The sequence below is a fragment of the Gossypium hirsutum genome, chromosome D13, assembly GCF_007990345.1.
Source record: "Gossypium hirsutum isolate 1008001.06 chromosome D13, Gossypium_hirsutum_v2.1, whole genome shotgun sequence".
Taxonomy (NCBI): domain Eukaryota; kingdom Viridiplantae; phylum Streptophyta; class Magnoliopsida; order Malvales; family Malvaceae; genus Gossypium; species Gossypium hirsutum.
Genome location: NC_053449.1, coordinates 32358127 through 32379256, shown reverse-complemented (window position 1 = coordinate 32379256; position 21130 = coordinate 32358127). Strand labels below are relative to the sequence as shown.

Here is a 21130-nt window from a genome sequence, read left to right as displayed (position 1 = left end):
ACTAGGTAGAGCACCTTGTGGTCGGTTCTTGAGTTTAGTAGCCAACTGGCCCACTTGATTCTCCAAATTCCATAGAGTGGCGTCGTTTTTTGCCATGTATTCCTTCAATAGATTCTCTAAGCTATTGGATGGTTCCACTTGGGTTGGTTTTTAAACTTGTTAGGGGAAACTTGGCGGCTGAGTTGGTCTAGGTTGGGCGTAAGTGTTACTGGTTCCAGCCCCTTAGTTACTCCAAGAAAAATTCGGGTGATTTCGCCAAGATGAGTTATAAAAGTTGGATTGCAATTCTTGCCTCCCTGGGTTTTGGTTTTGGTTACCCATGTAATATACAGATTCAGGGTTCGATTGACATTCTTCAAACAAATGTCCTTCCCCACAATACACACAGGCTATATTCTCAAATTGGTTAGGTGGTTAGGCTGAAAAACTATTAGACCCATTAGTGGTAAAATTCTTAAGCATTGAAGATATTGAAGATACCTGAGATGCGAGTGAAGTGAGAGTGTCCACTTCATGTATTCCAGCGACTCGTCTTCCTAGTGCTACTTGATTGGTTGGCCATTGATAATTGTTACTAGCAGTCCTCTCAATAATTTCATAAGCCTTATTATAAAACTTAGAAAGGAGAGCACCATTAGCAGAGGCGTCCACTACCATCCTCGTGTGAGTATTGAGACCATTATAGAATGTCTCAAGTTGAATGCAATGTGGGATTCCATGATGAGGGCACTTTCGTAATAACTCTTTCTACCTTTCCCATGCCTCATACAGGGACTCCTCATCCATTTGTTGGAAGGCAGTGATCTCATTCCTCAACTTGGCATTCTTGCTGGACGAGAAATACTTAATGAGGAATCTCTCGACTAACTTTTTCCATGTAGAAATAGAGTTCAGTGGCAATAAGTTCAACCAGGCATGAGCTCTATCCCTTAGCGAATATGGGAACAACTTCAGTCATAATGCATCTTCGGGTACTCTGGCTAACATGAAAGAATCGCTCACTTCCATAAATAGTCTTACGTGAAGATAAGGATCTTCAGTAGGCATTTCACTGAATTGGCCCGCAGTCTGAAGCATCTGGAACATGACTGGCTGTAGCTCGAATTGTTGTGCCCCAATTTCAAGTCTCCTAATACCTGGATTAAGATTGTTAAATATTGGCATGGCATACTATCGTAAAGCTTTATCCCTATCATCAGCAATAAGGATAGGATTCTGAGCAAGGTTTGCTCCATTTCCTTGATTCATATTCTCAAAGTTTATCTTTTTAGTCCTTCTGTGGTTCGCTTGTCTTCTTCGCTGTCGAAAGGTTTATTCAATTTCAGGGTCCACACGGAGTAAGTTGATAATCTGGTCAATACTCGTAAATACTTGAAATAATCACAGAAAGATTAAGTAAAGATTTAAACAGGAAAATAAATAAACCAAAATGTAAAAACAGATTCACAAATAATGGTTTTTTTTAAAAAACAGTCCCAGGGAACGGCGCCAAAAACTTAGAACGAAGAAAATGTGCAAGTGTACACAATCGCATCAAGTAATAAAGTGACAAGTAAATGTCGAGTTATCGTACCCACAGGGACTGTAAAAAAGAATATTTATGAAATTAATGTTAAAACACTTTGGTGATGAAAAATATTTTGGTTTAAAGATGATTAAAAACTAAGGGTTAAAAACAAAGTAAAAAATAAAAAAAAAATAAAAAGGTTCTAATGCACGATTTCAAATAAGGTTTAATCAAGATAATATAATTGTGTTGGATTAATTACATTCCTTTAACTTAGAATTATTAAACTTATGTTTATACTGCTACGAACAAATTCACGGCAACTCAGTAATTTGCTAACTACTGCTTATACATATTTATTTAATTAATCAATCTCTTGAAGATTTTTCAATGTCAATCCAAGCGATTAATCAATCTTCACAAGCATATAAAAGATCAAGTGAGGTAACAGAGTATTTCTACCTTGAAACAGTTTAATAATCTTTCAAGTTATGCAAGGTATATGTATCACCAAATACAATGCTAAATTAACTTCAGCTACCTTAGAAGAATAGACATGCAATGATTAAGTATTGTGTTCACTAATTACAATTTCAAGACAATTTAATAATTAATTCATTAGCTATCTAGCAATTAATTTTGCAAGAATAACTTAGGCATGTTTTTACTTAATCAAGCATCTTACCGAGGCCTATAACAGCACAAACACAATTTCAATAATTCAAGTAGGCAAAATGTAATCAACCCAACACAGATTAAATTAAACTAGATTGATTAAAATAACCATTTCTGTAGCATAAATATTCATAAACATTTTTGTCGAAACAACAACGAAATTTAAAGAGATAGGGAACAAGAAGCAAATCTGGTGTTTCTCCGTGGCTTGACTGAGTTCTTCGTTCTTCGTTCTCCGTTGTCCTTGGCTATCAAGGTGGCTCATGAACACTTTAATTACTGATCAACAATGGCTGATGAGGATCTCTTTCCCAAGAGAAGAAATCAATACTTGAACAAAAGGGAAAATGGGAAGGAAAAGTTGAGAGAAAATAAGAGAGGAGAAGAGAGAATGAGCGAGTGAGGGATGAGTTAAATGATCAGAAAGGGGTGGCTTTTATAGCTGATTCTGGCTGCTAAAAATAGTAAATTTGAGAGATTTAACTTTGCTAAAAATTGCCTGGGGCAAATCCATAAAGCCATATTTTTTGAAGGGGTTTGAATGCAAGGTTGAAAGTTCTTCAAGGGCTTCTTTGCAAGCTTATTTAGTAAGCTAAAATTCTGATTTGGGTCAGCATATGGATGATTCTAGGTAGCCTAATTGGTTACTGGTTCGGCTCACTAGATTCGGTTCAACCAATGCGGTTCAACTGGACCCTTTTTTCCCATAATTAATTAATAATAGTTTATTTAGCCCAAATTAAATTGGGAATAAATTAAAATTAATTATATTATGAATTAATACACATTTTTGGACCATCTAAGGCTGGAAATAAATTTTCCTCGATGCTTCAAATTGCTTTTGGTTTTATTCTTCGACCATTGTTTGTCGAGCCAATTTTCGCCCTTTGTGCGAATCTATCAAAAATAGTCAAAATTAATCAAAATTAACTATAAAATTAATTAAAATTCATCATGTTCATATTTTTAACATAATTTAATTATTTTATAATATTTAGTTATTTTCCACAAGAATTTAACCGAAATAACATGATTTTAAGTTAAAAAGTGCATGTAAAAACACATAAATTTTCATGTTTCCAAGTACCCAAGCCGAACGATTGACATGGGATTATTTACTAGATCCTTTCTAGAAGATGTATGTGGGTGTAAGATACATTTAGGCTAGAAGACTGGAAATCATTTTGCTGAGACAGGAAGAAATGTTAGTGGTCAATTATGAGGCTAAGTTTTTTAGCCTTAGCCGTTATGCTCCTGGTATGGTAGCCGAGGAATAAGGTAAATGCACTCGATTTGAGTTTGAGCTAAGGTCAGAGTTGATGGTGAAAGTAGCTCCACTATAAGAGAGGGTTTTCAAAACTTTGGTGGAGAAAGCAAAATCCTATAAGGAAGTTAGGTGTATTGAGTGAAGAGGAAGGAGAAGACTAGAGTCCATACAAAGAGAGAATTGGGCCCTAAAGTTCAGGTTTCACGCCCAATTAAGCGAGCTAGGGACGATCAACCTTATCAAAATGTTACTACTGTAGAAGGTAGAATTCAACACTGTGCCACATTAGGAAGTGGCATTCAGGAGACTATTCGAAGAGTATGGGAGCATGTTTAAAGTGTGGGTCACTGGACTATAAGATTCAAGTCTGTCCATAGCTTAATGATCAGATGCAAGCACAAGGATAGAAACAAGCCCCAAATTAGAGATTTGGTTGGGAGCCCCGTGGGGATCAGGGCAAGAACTGTGATGGTAATGTCGTACAAAGGTAGCGAGCATTGGGACAGGGTGCTACTCAGGCAGATGTGAGACAACCAATGATTATGTATGTGGCTAGACGTAGAGAGGATCGAGATGCAGCTGATATAATAGCAAGTACTTTTACCATTAATGCTATTATTTATTTTGCATTAATTGTCATTGGATCTACCCTCTCATATGTGTCATGTAAAATGGATGATAACCTGAGAATTTGGGTAAAGGAAACCGTAAGTGATGTAACTGTCCTTAGTCCCCTAGGACAATTAGTGCTTGGGAAAAAAAATAAGAGGTGTCTATTGCAAGTCCAAGTCAAATTATTTCTTGCTAATCTAATAGAGTTTCCTTTTGGAGAATTTGACCTCATTCTAGGCATGGACTGGTTGAGTGAGCACTGGGTTAGCCTTGATTGTGATACGAAGCGGGTCAGCATAAGAACTTCAGAGGAAAGTGAAATAATTATAATTGGAAAGTGACAGAATTACTTATCAAATGTGATATCTACCTTGGTAGCGGATATTTTGATTTGTAAAAGGTGTGAGGCGTATTTAGTATACATTCTAGATACAAAGATGGATAGTACAATGTTGGAGAATATCCGCGTGGTAAAGGAATCTCCCGACGTCTTTCCAGAAGAGTTTCCTGGTTTACCTCCAGATTGTGAGGTTGAATTCAGAATTGAGTTGCAACTTGGGACATCATCAATGTCAATTGTGCCCTATCGCATGACACTGTAGGAGCTTAAAGTGCTCAAAATGCCAAGATGGGTCGAGTCTATTGCCATGGGGAGCTCTAGTGTTATTCGTAAAGTAGAAAGATGGGTTAATGAGGCTTTGCATTGATTATCATCAGTTTAACAAGCTGACTCTAAAGAATAAGTACCCTTTGGCAAGGATTGATGACCTTTTTGATCAAGTTAGCGGTGCCACTTTTTTCTCTATGATTGATCTGAGGTTTGGTTATTATTAGTTACAAGTAAAAGAGGTGAATATTTTGAAAATGTCCTTTAGGACTAGATATGGAGCATCTCAGGTTATTTCGATCAGTTTGTGGTAGTCATCATCGACAAAATTCTAATCTTCTCCAAGCCTAAGTTGTAGCATGAGGAGCATCTCAGGTTAGTCCTTCATATCTTATGTGAGAAACAGTTGTTTGCAAAATTCAGTAAATGTGAATTTTGGCTCCGAAAAGTAATGTTTCTGGGCCATATGGTCTCTATCGAGGGTATCCGAGTTGATCCCAAGAAGATTAAGACTATTCTGGATTGGAAGCAACCTAAGAATGTTAGTGAGATTTGAAGTTTTCTCAGAACTTCTAAGTATTATTCAAGGTTTGTTGAGGGATTCTCCTTGATTGTTGAACGGATGGCGAAGTTGTTGAGAAAGGGTGCATCATTTAAATGGACGAAGGAACAACAATCTAGCTTCAAGAACCTTAAGGCTATGAAAACTCAGTGATATAAGGTTGCGCGCGGACCAAGATCGAGTTGCCAAGACACGAGAAACTCCTATGAAAGGCCCTAAACGAACAGATCTGAAAACACAATCAAAGATTAAGATTAAACCGAATCAGATTTGAATTTAAATCCCCAAATTCAATTAAAAGAGCAGCAAGAAACAAATAAATAGAATAGATGACTCAAACGAAATTGGAAGTATAGAAAGAATGCAAATCGGCCAACAAATTGATTCGGCTAAGAATGCCCAAATTCTAGCAGCCGAATTTCACCCAACACGTGGAAATAACAATCGGTAAAACCCTAGAAATTGGGGAAAACTTGAATCGATTTAGGAACTGCCAACAAGAGATCAATTAAACGAAGAGTTCTTGGAGTTTAATCAAGGCTGAAACACAAACAAGAACAGCAAAAGAATTAGAAGAAGAATCGGAACAAGCAGAATTAAAGAAAATAAATTGAACAGCAAGAATTAAAGAAAAGTCCTAAGAATCCTTGAAATCCTGAAAGATTTCACAAATCATTTCAAACGGCTCTAATCTCCCGTCCAAAGAATATCAATGGCAAGAAGAAGGTTGAAGATGGCTCCCACAATCACAAGATTGCTAAAACAACTTCTAAAGAAAGCTCAAGAGAGAATTCTTGGAGAAAACCCCAAAGAAAATTCTGCACTTTATCAAAACTGAAATTTTAATGTATTGAGTAATGAGTACAAGGGGTGGCCGGCCATCACTTATATAGGCCACAAACTAATCCTAATCTTATTAGAAAACTTTAAAAATTAACCTTAATTAATAAAATAATAAGAGAATTTCGGCCAAACATGGGCTGTTTTGGGCCGAATTTAACATATCCTATTCCTAGAGCCTAAAAATTAAATTAACAATTAAAAAGTTCTACAAATTGGACCCTTTGACATTTTTGGCCTAATTTTCAACTAAGTATGTATGGATTTCTTGATTGGGCTGAAATTTGCTTATTGGGCCTCGCCTTCAAGAATTTGGGCTCGTGATCCATCTTCTACCAAAATTGGGTCGTTGACACTCGTAACGGAGATCCAACGCGCTTTGGCTGCAAGATTCGGTTTCTTGGACCAAGATTTCTAAGATTTGAAATCTTGATTTTCTCGATTCTTGAAATCGCTCCAAACAGCAAAATTGGGCCAAGATTCAGTTTCTTGATTTTCTTGAAAACAAGAAAGTGAATCTTGATTTTCTTGTTCTTTAGCGTACGCATCTAAGGCCTTTGCTCTCGTTATTAGGCCTTGTGGTAATTTGAGCCCATCGCGTTCTTGGGTTGGGCCTTGGAGACTCGTATCATTCCCCCCTCCTCAAAAAGATTCGACCTCGAATCTAAAAAATAAAATGGGGACAAGTCAGCCACATTAAAAGTAAAACTTACATTGTACTCACCAGGTAGATCAATTTTATATGCATTATCGTTGATCCGCTCAAGTACTTGGAAAGGCCCATCGCCCCTTGGGTCCAATTTAGTCTTCCTTTTTGTAGGAAATCGTTCTTTTCTCAAATGGACTGAAACCCAATCTCCGGGTTTTAGTACAACCCATTTGCGCCCCTTGTTTGCTTTGTTGGTGTTGGCTTCATTTGTTTTGGCTATTCGTTGCCTAGCCTTCTCATGTAGGGATTTCACCAACTCAGCTTTCTGTTCTCCATCTAAATTAATAATGTGTTCAAGAGGTAATGGCACAAGATCAAGTACTGTTAGTGGGTTAAAACCATAAACGAGTTTAAATGGAGAATAACTAGTTGTAGAATGAATAAATCTATTATATGCAAATTCAACAAATGGTAGAAATTCTTCCCAATTTCTAATGTTCTTTCCCACAACAGATCGCAATAAAGACCCTAAGATTCGATTAACTACTTCAGTTTGGCCATCAGTTTGGGGGTGACATGTAGTAGAATAAAGTAATTTAGTGCCAAGCTTACCGCACAATACTTTCCAAAAGTGGCTAAGGAATTTGACATCTCTATTAGAAACAATTGTTTTGGGGATGCCGTGAAGTCTTACTACTTCTTTAAAGAATAAGTCTGCCACATGTGTAGCATCATCTGTTTTGTAACAAGGAATAAAATGTAACATCTTTGAAAACCTGTGAACAATAACAAATATACTATCTCTTCCTTTCTTAGTTCGAGGCAAACCTAAAATAAAATCCATGGATAAATCTACCCAAGGTGAAGTAGGAATCGGTAGAGGAGTGTAAAGGCCATGAGGCATTACCTTAGATTTTGCTTGTTTGCATGTAATGCACTTGGAACATACCTTTTCGACATCCTTCTTCATATGTGGCTAATGGAAGTGTTCTTGCAAGATGTCTAGTGTTTTGGCCACTCCAAAATGTCTCATTAAACCCCCACTATGGGCTTCATGAATCAATAAGTCTCTCATAGAACACTTTGGTATGCATAAAGTGTTTATACAAAAAAGAAAGCCATCTACAAGATAAAATTTATCAAAAGCAGTATGTCCACAATTCTTATAGATATGGCCGAAATCAGCATCATCATCATATAGTTCCTTAATATGTTCGAACCCTAAGACTTTAGCATTCAATGTAGTTATTAAAGCATATCGTCTAGACAAAGCATCTGCAACTACATTATCTTTACCTGTTTTATATTGTATTACATAAGGAAATGTTTCAATGAATTTTACCCATCGGGCATGTCGTTTACTCAATTTACCTTGTCCCTTTAACCATTTAAGGGATTCATGATCTGTATGTATGACAAACTCATTGGGTAGTAAGTAATGTTGCCATACTTGAAGTGCACGAACTAACGCTAATAGTTCTTTGTCATAAGTCGAGTAGTTTAACTGTGCACCATTCAATTTCTCACTAAAATAAGCAATAGATTGCTTATCTTGCATTAAAATGGCGCCAATTCCAATTCCTGAAGCATCACACTCAAGCTCAAAAGTATTAGAAAAATCAGGTAATTTAAGAAGAGGAGCAGAACATAACGTATCTTTCAGGGTTTGAAAAGCTTTTTCTTGGGTTTCACCCCATTTGAAACCCACTGATTTCTTTATAACCTCTGTCAATGGGGCAGAAATAGTAGAGAAATCTTTCACAAATCGTCTATAAAAACTAGCTAAACCATGGAAAGATCTCACCTCAGTTACCGATTTAGGAGTCGGCCACTCCTTAATTGCCTTCACTTTGTCCTCGTCGACATGAATAACTTGAGCAGTAACTATGAAACCTAAGAATATTAGTTTATCACAACAGAATGTGCATTTACAAAGGTTGGCAAATAATTTTTCAGCTCGCAGAATATCCAAAACGGTTTTAACATGGACAACATGATCATCTAATGTCTTGGAATAAATTAAGATATCATCAAAATAAACCACTACAAATTTACCCAAGTGAAACCTTAAAACATGATTCATTAATCTCATAAATGTACTAGGTGCATTAGTAAGGCCGAAAGGCATAACTAACCATTCATACAATCAAAATTTTGTTTTAAAGGCTGTTTTCCATTCATCCCCTTCCCTCATTCGAATTTGATGATAACCGCTTTTTAAATCAATTTTAGTAAATATGACTGAACCATGTAATTCATCAAGCATATCATCAAGTCTAGGAATTGGGTGTCGATACTTTATCATTATTTTGTTGATTGGGTGGCAATCAACACACATTCGATACGTACCATCTTTCTTTGGTACTAATAAGACAAGAACGGCACAAGGGCTTAGGCTCTCACGAATGTACCCTTTGTCTAGTAATTCCTCAACTTGCCTTTGCAATTCCTTTGTCTCATCGGGATTGCACCTATAGGCTGGTCGATTTCGTATTGAAGCTCCAGGTACTAAGTCAATTTGATGCTCTATCCCTCTTAAAGGTGGTAACCATTTTGGGGCCTCACTAAAAACATCCTCATAATCCTGTAAAAGAGACTGAAACACACTAGGAAAATTTTCGTCAATGTTAGATAAAGATAAATAATTTTGCCTAAACTTTACAAGGATACAAGGCTGTTTATTGAGTAGGGCTCTCCTCACATCTTTTTTTGTTGCCAAAAAAATTTTTCCGCTCATTTTACCACTTGTGGATTCACTCACCTTTAGGCTTTTTAAATTTTGACTTTTTTTAATACTAGCCTCTTTTCTCTCTGTCTTTTGTACTTGCCCTTTCTCCCTTACCCCCTCACAAAATTTCATCATATTCAATTGATCTTTGTATACATCAGTGGGATTTAAAGGAGCAAACGTGAATTTCATACCTTTAAACATAAGGGAGTATCGATTAAGCTTACCTTGGTGTGTAACATCACGATCAAATTGCCAAGGTCGTCCAAGGAGCAAGTCTGCCGCATGCATTGGGACCACATCACACCATACTTCATCCTCATAATTGTCGAGCGTAAAAGTGACCAAGGACTGTTTCGTAACTTTAACTTTAGAACATTCGTTAAGCCACTGAAGGTGATATGGCTTAGGGTGCTTGGTACAAGGCAACTTTAAAGAATCCACTAAATAGCTACTCACTACATTCGAGCAACGCCCACTATCAATAATAAGTGAACATAAGTTACTTTTAATAAAACATCGAGAATGGAAAATATTGGTCCTTTGGTTGTCATCATCTTTCATCTGGATGTTAAGGGTTCGGTGAACTACAAGACATTGAAAATCAGCAAAGTCCCCTTCTTTTGGTGGTTCGACCAACTCTTCGCCATTATCACTATCATCCACAAGTTCTGGCATATCTGGATCTGTTTTATCAGAGTCGGAAGTGTACTCACCATTATCTTTCAGAAGAAGTAATCTCGTGTTAGGGCATTCCCTACTATAATGACCTCACCCTTTGCACTTAAAGCATTCAATCTCACGAATACTCTTCACACTCGAATCACCTAAATTGGGCTGCTTAGAAGGTGTTTGCCTTTTAACAGGAGCCCCTTTCTTTCCAATCAGATTGTTTACTTCCATTACTCAAAGAAGATTTATTAGTAACAAAAGGTGATTTTGAACTCTTAAAATTAGAATTGGAATTGTTACCTCGGTAATATTGTGAAGAAGAGAAGGAACCAAACCTCTGTTCCTTTAATTGTTGCTCGATCTCCATGGCTTTATGAACTGCTTCTTCCAAATCAATGTAAGTTTGTAGCCTCAAAGTATTAGCTATCAGTCTGTTCAAGCCATCAATAAACTGAACAATCGTTGTTTCCACATCTTCCTCCACATTAGCTCTCTGAATGAGCATCTCCATCTCCTTAAAATATTCATCCACCCTCCTACTACCTTGAATAAGTCTTCTCAGCTTTGTTTTAATCTCTCTATAGTAGTGAGGTGGAATAAACCTTTTACCCATAATCTGTTTCAACTCATCCCATGTCGAAATCTCACCTTCATAATTCCGATGACGATTCACCCCAAGTTGAGTCCACCAACTTAATGCATAATCTGAAAATTCCAGTGTTGCTAATGCAACCTTTTCATCATCCAAAAATTTATAGTACCTAAACATAAGTTCAATCTTAGATTCCCATTCACAATAAGCTTTTGGATCATTCTTACCATGAAATTGGGGAATTGTGAACTTCAGTTTTGCCAAAGAAGGTTGTCCACGATCATGAACATCAAAATCAGTCCTAGTGACACGTCGAGGACCGCGCCTATGAGTAGGAGGCTGATTATCCATATCTTATTTAATTGGGTCTCGATATTAAGACTCTTGATTCAATCGCACCTCATTGACGGCAGCAATCAATGCTCGAAGTGCAGCAGCCTGTTCTTCCAACTGTTGTTGGAATTTTTTAAATGTGTCATCATTATTATCACCTTTAGACATTTTCAAAAAAAATAAACCTGCAAAAATAAACACTCAACATTCAAAAATAAAAGTTAGCAAACCTCACTGTTAATCACTCAAAAAGAAAAATCAAATTCTCAATTAGGTAGAATTCAGTCTTGTGAGTTCTTTAGTAGAGTTTATATCAACCTATTAGAGAGTGTATGAACCGAACTACCAAAGAATCCTAATTTGCACTAGGATGCCAAAAACTAACGAGACACCAATTGATTCGTGTTGTACCGAGGAAGAATTTTGCACATGTTTAAATCCTACTAACACAAGAAACAAGAAGGTGTTAGATAACGTAAAGGAAGAATAAAGGCGAACAAATGAAAACCTATAGCTAAGAATCAATAAAAATTGCTAAAACCAGAAAACCCGAAAAACTGTGGAGTAACTTGACAACTTCGTTCAAGGTGTTACTGATCTCCAAAAATCACAAAATTAAATCCAGAATGTCCTTAAATATTTAATTTTTGATCTGGAAAGTTTTGGCACCAAACTCAACCCGCTGAATCTTTTTTAAAATTTTTATTGGATTTCGTATTTTTCAATTTTTTTGACTTTTTTGATTGATTTTTTTGTGGGGATAATTTTTTTTATATTCAACCACAGTGCCACAAATATGTATGTAAAATTTTAGATCAATCAGACAACCTTTACCCGCTCAAATGAATTTTTTTGAAAGATTTTTCTGTGTAAAACTGTTGTTTTTGCTTTAAAAATTGAGATCAGTTTAGAAATCAACCAAGAACACCGAAAACGCCCAAAATTTGATACCAAATGATATAAGGTTACATGCAGACCAAGATTGAGTTGCCAAGACACGAGAAACTCCTATGAAAGGCCCTAAACGAACAGATCTGAAAACACAATCAAAGATTATGATTAAACCAAATCAGATTTGAATTTAAATCCCCAAATTCAATTAAAAGAGCAGCAAGAAACAAAGAAATAGAATAGATGACTCAAATGAAATTGGAAGTATAGAAAGAATGCGAATTGGCCAACAAATTGATTCGGCCAAGAATGCCCAAATTCCAGCAGTCGAATTTCACCCAACACGTGGAAATAGTAATTGGGACAAAACCCTAGAAATTGGGGAAAACTTGAATCGATTTAGGAGCTGCCAACAAGAGATCAATTAAACGAAGAGTTCTTGGAGTTTAATCCAGGCTAAAACACAAACAAGAACAGCAAAAGAATTAGAAGAAGAATCGGCACAAGCAGAATTAAAGAAAATAAATTGAACAGCAAGAATTAAAGAAAAGTACTAAGAATCCTTGAAATCCCAAAAGATTTCAAAAATCCTTTCAAATGGCTCTAATCTCCCCTCCAAAGAATATCAATGCCAAGAAGAAGGTTGAAGATGACTCCCACAATCACAAGATTGCTAAAACAACTTCTAAAGAAAGCTCAAGAGAGAATTCTTGGAGAAAACCCCAAAGAAAATTCTGCACTTTATCAAAATTGAAATTTTAATGTATTGAGTAATGAGTACAAGGGGTGGCCGGCAATCACTTATATAGGTCACAAACTAATCCTAATCTTATTAGAAAACTTTAAAAATTAACCCTAATTAATAAAATAATAAGAGAATTTCAGCCAAACATGGGTTGTTTTGGGACGAATTTAACATATCCTATTCCTAGAGCCTAAAAATTAAATTAACAATTAAAAAGTTCTACAAATTGGGCCCTTTGACATTTTTGGCCTGATTTTCAACTAAGTATGTATGGATTTCTTGATTGGGCTGGAATTTGCTTATTGGGCCTCCACTTCAAGAATTTGGGCTCGAGATCCATCTTCTACCAAAATTGGGTCGTTGACGCTCGTAACGGAGATCCAAGGCACTTTGGCTGCAAGATTCAGTTTCTTGGACTAAGATTTCTAAGATTTGAAATCTTGATTTTCTCGATTCTTGAAATCGTTCCAAATAGTAAAATTGGGCCAAGATTCGATTTCTTGATTTTCTTGGAAACAAGAAAGTGAATCTTGATTTTCTTGTTTTTTCGCGTACGCATCTAAGGCCTTGCTAACAAACTCTTGAATGGTCTCATTTAATTTGGAACGCATTTGTCGGGCCTTTGCTCTTGTTATTGGGCCTTGTGGTAATTTGAGCCCATCGCGTTCTTGGGTTGGGCCTTAGAGACTCGTATCACTCAGCTTCTGTATCGATTCAACCCGAGTCTGGTAAGGAATATGTGGTCTACAGTGATGCTTCTCATACGGGTCTCGGTTGATACAAACTTACCCAAGTTGCTTTTTCCACAACCTGCCACCCATAAACGGATGGCCAAACTGAAGTCATCAACCGAATCCTATCTACTTTACTCCGAGCAATTATTCAGAAAAATTGAAGGACATGGAAAGAATGTTTACCTCACATTGAGTTCACGTACAATCGATCCATTCATTCAGCTACAAAACTCTCTCCCTTTGAAATTGTTTATGGCTTTAATCCATTAACGTTGCTTGATCTAATTCCTTTACCTTCTAATCAACTTGTGAATGTAGATGGAAAGCGTAAGGTTGAATATGTAAAACAACTACATCAGAAGGTGAGGGACAATATTGAAAAGAGGCCCTAGGAATATGTGCAAAAAGCCAACAAGTGGCGAAGGCACGTTGTTTTTTATCCGGGTGACTGGGTTTGGGTTCATATGCGCAAAGAAAGGTTCCATGCACAAAGGTGGTCCATGGTAATTCCAAGAGGAGATGGCCCGTTTCAAGTCTTAGAACGAATAAATGAAAACTCTTACAAATTGGACTTGCCAGTGAGTACAATATAAGCTGGAGTTTTAACGTATCTGATTTATCTCCTTTTGATGTAGGTGACGATTTGAAGACAAATCGCTTTGATGAGGGGGGGATGATACGAACTCGCCCAAGGATTCAATCGAAGCCAGTCAAGATCCAATCGAGGTACCTAGTGGACCGATCACTTTAGCCCGAGCAAAACGATTTAAAGATACAATTTTAGGTTTCGTAGAACGAGTTTGGGAGGAAGATAGAAAAGGGTCTCGTTAATCAAGTGTTGGACGGTTCAGCTAGGGACATCTATAATTTATTTGAGGTTGAGTTTGATTTAGCTAGCTAGTCGACTGCTAATTTCTTGGACATTTTAATCACTTATTTTGTTTTAATTATACTTTAGTTTCCTACAGCTTTAATTATATGTCTGAATGTTTTCAAGTCATTATTGTTTGGCTTTGATAGTGTTTATTCATGTTGCATTTTTAAGTTTTGACTTAGTATATTACATATTAAAATCATGTCTTGTTTAACCATTAAATATGTTCAAATTCGGACAGAGTTAATATATGCTGGCAAGTTAAATTTCTTAAATATGTCTTAGTCCATTACATATTTATTTGTGTGTTTATTTTGTCTTGTTGATGCCTTAACTGAATATTTAATGTGTCTTAACAGGTTGCTTAAATAGGAGGCTGGACATTTATGCATGTGGCTGGATATACATTCATGTCTTTTGCTGATACATTGAAGCTATTTAAAGAAGAGCAATGCACCTCACTGTGCATGTATCTTGGGAGAAGGGAGGTGCATCATTTAGCTGAATTTTCAAGAAACAAAGAGCCAACAATTGTGAGCTGATCAGTCAACACCCAAGTGACCATTCAGTGCTTGCTATTCACACTCCAAGTCCCTTCATAACCGATTGTTCACACCATTGACCATTCGGGTGCTCCATTTTCCATTCATTTGTTGTGCATGCATTCGGCATCTTCAAGGAAGCTTTAATTTCAGCTTTAACTACATTACCCGAGTCATGTTTCATTCATCTCAAGCATTAAGTCAACCATCAAAAGTTGTTCGTGCACATCAAATGACATATCTTCAAGGCTGTTCGTGCACATCAATAGACATACCAACAAGGCTGTTCGGGCACCTCAATGGACAGCTAATCATTGAAGTCATTCAATGGATTTTTCAGCTCAAAATTAAGTCAACCTTAGCTCAATTGACTTGTAATTATTGGAAGGCTATTTGGCTAGACCTCCAAAAGCCTAGAAATATTTTATTTATAGTCTTTGTTAAGAAATTTTTGAACCTTAATGAAATTTAGCATACTTTGTGAGTTATTAAGTCTCATTGTTGTTCGAGATTCAACTTGACTTATCTAGCTAAGCTAGTGGCGTCAAACTTGTTTCTTTTTCTTAACTTATCACTCTTCCGAGTGTGGCGTTCATCCTAATACTGTTTGGTTCCTACCTCATTAGATAGTGGGTCATGTTCTATTTTCATCAAACCATTTTCACCTTAAAACTTATAAGATTCGGGTCTTTAATCGCTATTAAGGGTTCTTTCTTGTTTTAAGTTCGTTTATCCATCTTTCCATCAACTATCTTTATTTTTATCCGCTGCTTATTAAACTATCTTCTTTAAATTTAGCCATTTTGTTAAACAAAGCCAAGTTACTTAATTTAACAATCGGGCAACTTACAACTCGGTTTCATTCTCGAACACAAGTTCGTATCATTTGGTATCATAGCTAGTTAAATTAAGTACGTTTTTGTAGCTTTTATACTCCTGAAATTAAAAAAAATATTCGAATTAAAAAAAATTGAATATATATAAAAAGAAGATTGTGTAAAGAATACAAGTGGGAGTTCGGTTTTGTGTAATTTAAGAAAAAGAGTTAGGTCAAAATTTTTATTTTCCCGATCTTTCTTATTTGAACTTAAATTTTTTTTCAGCCACACTCATTGAAATTGTTTTCTTTCAAGCCTACCATTTACCTACATCATTCCCTTTTTTTTGTTTTGGCCTCTTAAAGCCGACCTACAAGCTTGCTAATAGGTCTAAGGAAATCTCCAAGAACTTCGAGAGGTGAATTTGAGAGGTAAAAGGCACGAGTGGAGAATTCATCAAGAGGTAAAAGCCAACATTTAAGTGAAACATGAGTGGAGTGTTCATCTTTTAGTTTTATTTGTGAGTGAAATAAGTGAGTTTTGTGGTGAGGTTTTCAACCAATATGTCTAAAAGTTCTGAATACCGAGGGTGGTGGCATGCGGCCTAGAAGGAATGTTCCCGGAGGAGGAGTTCCCGAGTTACAAGTTTAAGCTATTATAAGAGAAATATCCCGATTGTTCCAACCCCAAATCGATTCCATCTAAGAGCGTATGGATTAAATGGAAGAGAGAAGTCAGCGAGAAAACACCCCTCCAAATTCGAGAAGAGAAAGAGGTCGACGATGGCAACATGATACTGATCTCTCCGAGCCCAGCGACATGGGGAGCGACCAAGTCTCGAACAGAAGTGAAAGGTGAAAAGGTCTAAGAAACTGTGAGCCTAAACATCGAGATGATTTGAAGAATATAAAAATGGCTATCCCTGCTTTACAAGGAAGGTCTGATCCCGAAGCTTACTTGGAGTGGGAGAAAAATATAGAGTTGGTGTTCGAGTGCCTCAATTACTCAGAAAGAAATAAGGTGAAGCTTGCCATGATCGATTTTTTTGATTATGCCATAATTTGGTAGGATCAGTTAGCTATGAGTCAATTACGAAACGGAAAGCGTCCCGTGTCAACATGGGCGGAAATGAAGGCTATCATACGCAAGTGATTCATTCCAGCCTATTACGATCGAGAAATTTACCAAAAGCTTTAAAGCTTAATTCAAGGTAATCGAAGCATTGAGGACTATTATAAAGAGATGAAGGTGGCCATAATTCGACCTGATGTGGAGGAAGAGCGCGAGGCAACCATGGTGCAATTTCTTGCCTGCCTCAACTGAGATATAGCTAATATCCTGGGGCTACATCTTTATTTTGAGCTCATTGATATGGTCCACATGGCTATTAAAGCTGAGAAGTAACTTAAGAGAAAAGGTACTTCCTGATCCTTTCCCAGCACTTCCTCAACAACAAAGTCGGAACAAGGAGTCAGCAAAAGAGAAGCCCCGGTTTGAGCCAAGGAAGCAAGTGGAACCGCGAAGCCTAATAAGCCTAGTGGTGAAACAAGCAAAGGCAAGATGGAAGTCGCTCCGAGTTGATCTCGAGACATTAAGTGCTTTAGATGTCTTGGACAAGGACACATTGTGAGCCAATGCCTTAATCGGGGTGCTATGTTTATACGGGAAGATGGCAAAATTGAGTCCAAGAATGAATATGAGGACGAGTCCAATGAATCATCCAACAACGAGGAGGACCTAGAACAAGTTGAAAATGGTGAAATCCTTGTCATCAGATGAAGCCTAAACCTTCAAGGTGTGGAAAATGGGCAGCAAAGGGAGAATATATTCCATACGCATTGCCAAGTACAAGGAAAAATTTATTGCGTAATTATTGATGGAGGAAGCTGTACCAATGTGGCCAGCACGATAATGGTGGAGAAGCTTGGCTTGGCTACTACCAACCATCCACACCCTTATAAGCTACAATGGCTTAATGACGATAGAGAGTTAAAGGTGACTAAACAAGTACTTATTACTTTTTCAATTGGAAAATATCAAGACGAAGTATTATGTGACGTGGTGCCTATGGCTGCCGGACATCTTCTGCTTAGACAGCCCTAGTAATTTGATCAAACGGTTATCCACGATGGATACACCAACTGATATACATTCAAGCATTTGGGCAAATCGATGACATTAGACCCGCTTACACCGAAACAAGCCTATAAAGACCAACTCAAGATGAAAGCTTCTGTTGAAAAGTCGAGTGAAAATGAAAAAGAAAATAAAAATGAAAAAGAAAAAGAAAGGAGTTCAGAAAAAAAGAAAGGAAAAAGAGAGCTAAAAATTAGTGAGAAAAAAGAAATTTTGGAACAAAAAGAAAAAGCGAAAAAAAAAAGATGATGAAGTCGAAAGAAGAAATTTCTTTGTAAAAGAGAGAGACGTCATAAAATCACTGTTATTAAATCAACTCTTTTTTGTACTTATGTACAAAGAGAGATTATTGGGGATTAGCGAATTTGATGACACTCTTCCTTCTTCTATTTTATCATTGATACAGAAATTTGGAGACATTTTTTCAGAAGAAATCTCGAGTAGATTGCCACTAAGTTACCGGATTGAACATCAAATTAATTTCATGCCGAGAGCTGCCATTCCGAATTGTCCTACCTATTGAAGTAATCTCGAGGAGACAAGGGAACTTCAAAGACAAGTGAACGAGCTACTCGAAAAAGGCTATGTACGTGAAAGCCTTAGCCCTTGTGACGTTCCTGTTCTTTTAGTTCCCGAGAGACATGGAACATGGCGAATGTACGTGGATTGCTAGGCTATCAACAAGATTACTATCAAGTATCGGCACCCTATTCCGCGCTTAGATGACATGCTAGATGAGCTTAGTGGAGCCCAATTGTTTTCTAAAATTAATCTAAAAAATGGCTACCATCAAATACGAATGCGCAAGGGAGATGAGTGGAAGACTACTTTCAAGACAAAGCAAGGATTTTACGAATTGCTAGTTATGCCATTTGGCTTAACGAATTCCCTGAGTACCTTTATGAGGCTCATGAATCATATCCTTTGATCATTCATTGGTACATTTTGTGTAGTTTATTTTGACGATATTCTAGTTTATAGCAAATCTTTGGAAGAGCATGTGAAACACTTAGAAGTTGTTTTAGAAGTTTTGAGTAAAGAGACCTTATATGCAAATATTAAGAAATGTTCATTTTGTACTAATAAGATTATTTTTCTTAGGTTTTGTACTCATCTCGGAAGGTCTTAAGGTTGATCAAGACAAGGTGCAAGTAATGCAAGAATGGCCCCGACCGACGAATATTTTCCAAGTTTGGAGCTTTCATTGAGTAGCCAGCTTCTATAGGTGATTCGTGCCTAAATTTAGCACATTGGCTGCTCCTTTGACCGGGGTAATCCGTAAGAATTCTAGTTTTATTTGGGGAGATGAGAAAGAACATGCCTTTCTGAAAATTAAGGATTGTTTAACCCATGCTCCTTTATTGTCTTTACCAAATTTTGACAAAACCTTTGAGTTGGAATGTGATGCCTCAGGTATAAGGATTAGAGTGGTGCTAACACAAGATGGACGCCCCATTGCTTACTTTAGCGAAAAGCTCAATGGTGCTGCTCTAAACTACCCAACATATGATAAATAATTATATGCTCTAATTCAGGCCCTGGAGACTTGGCAACATTACTTATGGCCCAAAGAGTTCTGATTCATACTAACCACGAGGCCTTGAAGCACTTAAAGGGACAGCACAAGTTGACTAAGCAGCACAAGTTGACTAAGTGACATGCTAAGTGGGTTCAATTTATCGAATCCTTCCCCTACGTCATCAAATATAAAAAAGGTAAAGATAATATAGTTGTTGATGCGTTATCAAGAAGGTATGCCTTACTTAACATTCTGGATTCTAAACTGCTTAGATTTGCGTTTCTTAAGGATTTATATAAAAATGATGTTGACGTTGGTGAGGTGTTTAGATTTTGTTAGAATGGAGCTTTTGAAAAGTTTTATAAGCATGAAGGCTACCTATTTCGAGAAGGAAAGCTCTGCATCCCTCAAGGATCCGTCTAAGAAGTTTTACTCATTGAGGCGCATAGTGGCGGATTGATCAGACATTTTGTGGTGATCAAAAATTTGGCCACACTACAAGAACATTTCTATTGGACGAAGATGAAACGAGACGTAGAACAACTTTGTGAATGATGCCTTGCTTGTAAAAAGGCTAAGTCCCGAATTAAGCCACATGGTTTGTATAAACCTTTACCTGTTCCTAAAACTCCTTAGACTGATATATCTATGGACTTTGTATTAGGTCTTCCTAGGAGTAAGAACGGACGAGATTCCATTTTTTATTGTAGATAGGTTCTCTAAGATGGCTCATTTCATCACTTGCCATAAAACCGATGATGCTATAAATATAGCTCACTTATTTTTCAAAGAAGTGGTTAGGTTGCATGGCATGCCAAGAACCATTGTGTCTGACCGCAATGCAAAATTCCTTATTCACTTTTGGAGGACTTTGTGGGGACAGCTGGGAACTAAGTTGTTTTTTTCGTCAACCTACCACCCACAAATGGATGGCCAAACTGAAGTCGTCAACCAAATCCTATCTATTTTTCTTCGAGCAATTATTCAGAAAAACTTAAAGACATGGGAAGAGTGTTTATGGATTTAATCCATTAACACTGCTTAATCTAATTCCTTTGGCTTCTGATCAACTTGTGAATGTAAATGGAAAGCATAAGGCTAAATATGTAAAACAACTACATCGAAAGGTGAGGGACAATATTGAAAAGAGGACCAAGGAATATATGCAAAACGCCAACAAGTAGGAAAGGATCGTTGTTTTTGAGCCAGGTGACTGGGTTTAGGTTCATATATGCAAAGAAAGGTTCCCTGTGCAAAGGCAGTCCAAGCTACTTCTAAGAGGAGATGGCCCGTTTCAAGTCCTAGAATGAATAAATTAAAACTCTTACGAATTGGACTTACCAGTGAGTACAATATAAGTGCGATTTTTAACGTATCTAATTTATCTCCTTTTGATGTAGGCGATGATTTGAGGAAAAGTAGCTTTGAAGAGGGAGGGATGATATGAACTCTCCCAAGGATTCAATCGAAGCCATTCAAGATCCAATTGAGCTACCTAGTGGACCGATCACTCGAGCCTGAGCCAAATGATATACAGATGTAATTTCGGGTTTGGTTGAACGAGTTTGGGAGGAAGATACAAAGGGTCTCGTTAATCAAGTGTTGGACGGTTTAGCTAGGGACATCTATAATTTATTCAAGTTTGAGTTAGCTAGCTAGTCGGCTGCTAATTTCTTGGACATTTTAATCACTTAGTTTATTTTAATTATGCTTTAGTTTCCTACAGCTTTAATTATATGTCTGAATGTTTTCAAGTCATTATTGTTCAGCTTTAATAGTGTTTATTCATGCTACATATTTAAGTTTTGTCTTAGCATATTACATATT

At 36.9% G+C, this 21130-nt stretch overlaps 1 non-coding gene across 1 annotated transcript; it reads left to right on the top strand.

Moving 5' to 3' along the window:
* The first annotated feature begins 712 nt into the window (after nt 1–712).
* LOC121225804 (small nucleolar RNA R71) lies at nt 713–819 on the top strand. The gene has a single exon (XR_005923707.1). It is a non-coding gene; the product is annotated as a small nucleolar RNA R71 (small nucleolar RNA).
* The last annotated feature ends 20311 nt before the right edge of the window (nt 820–21130 follow it).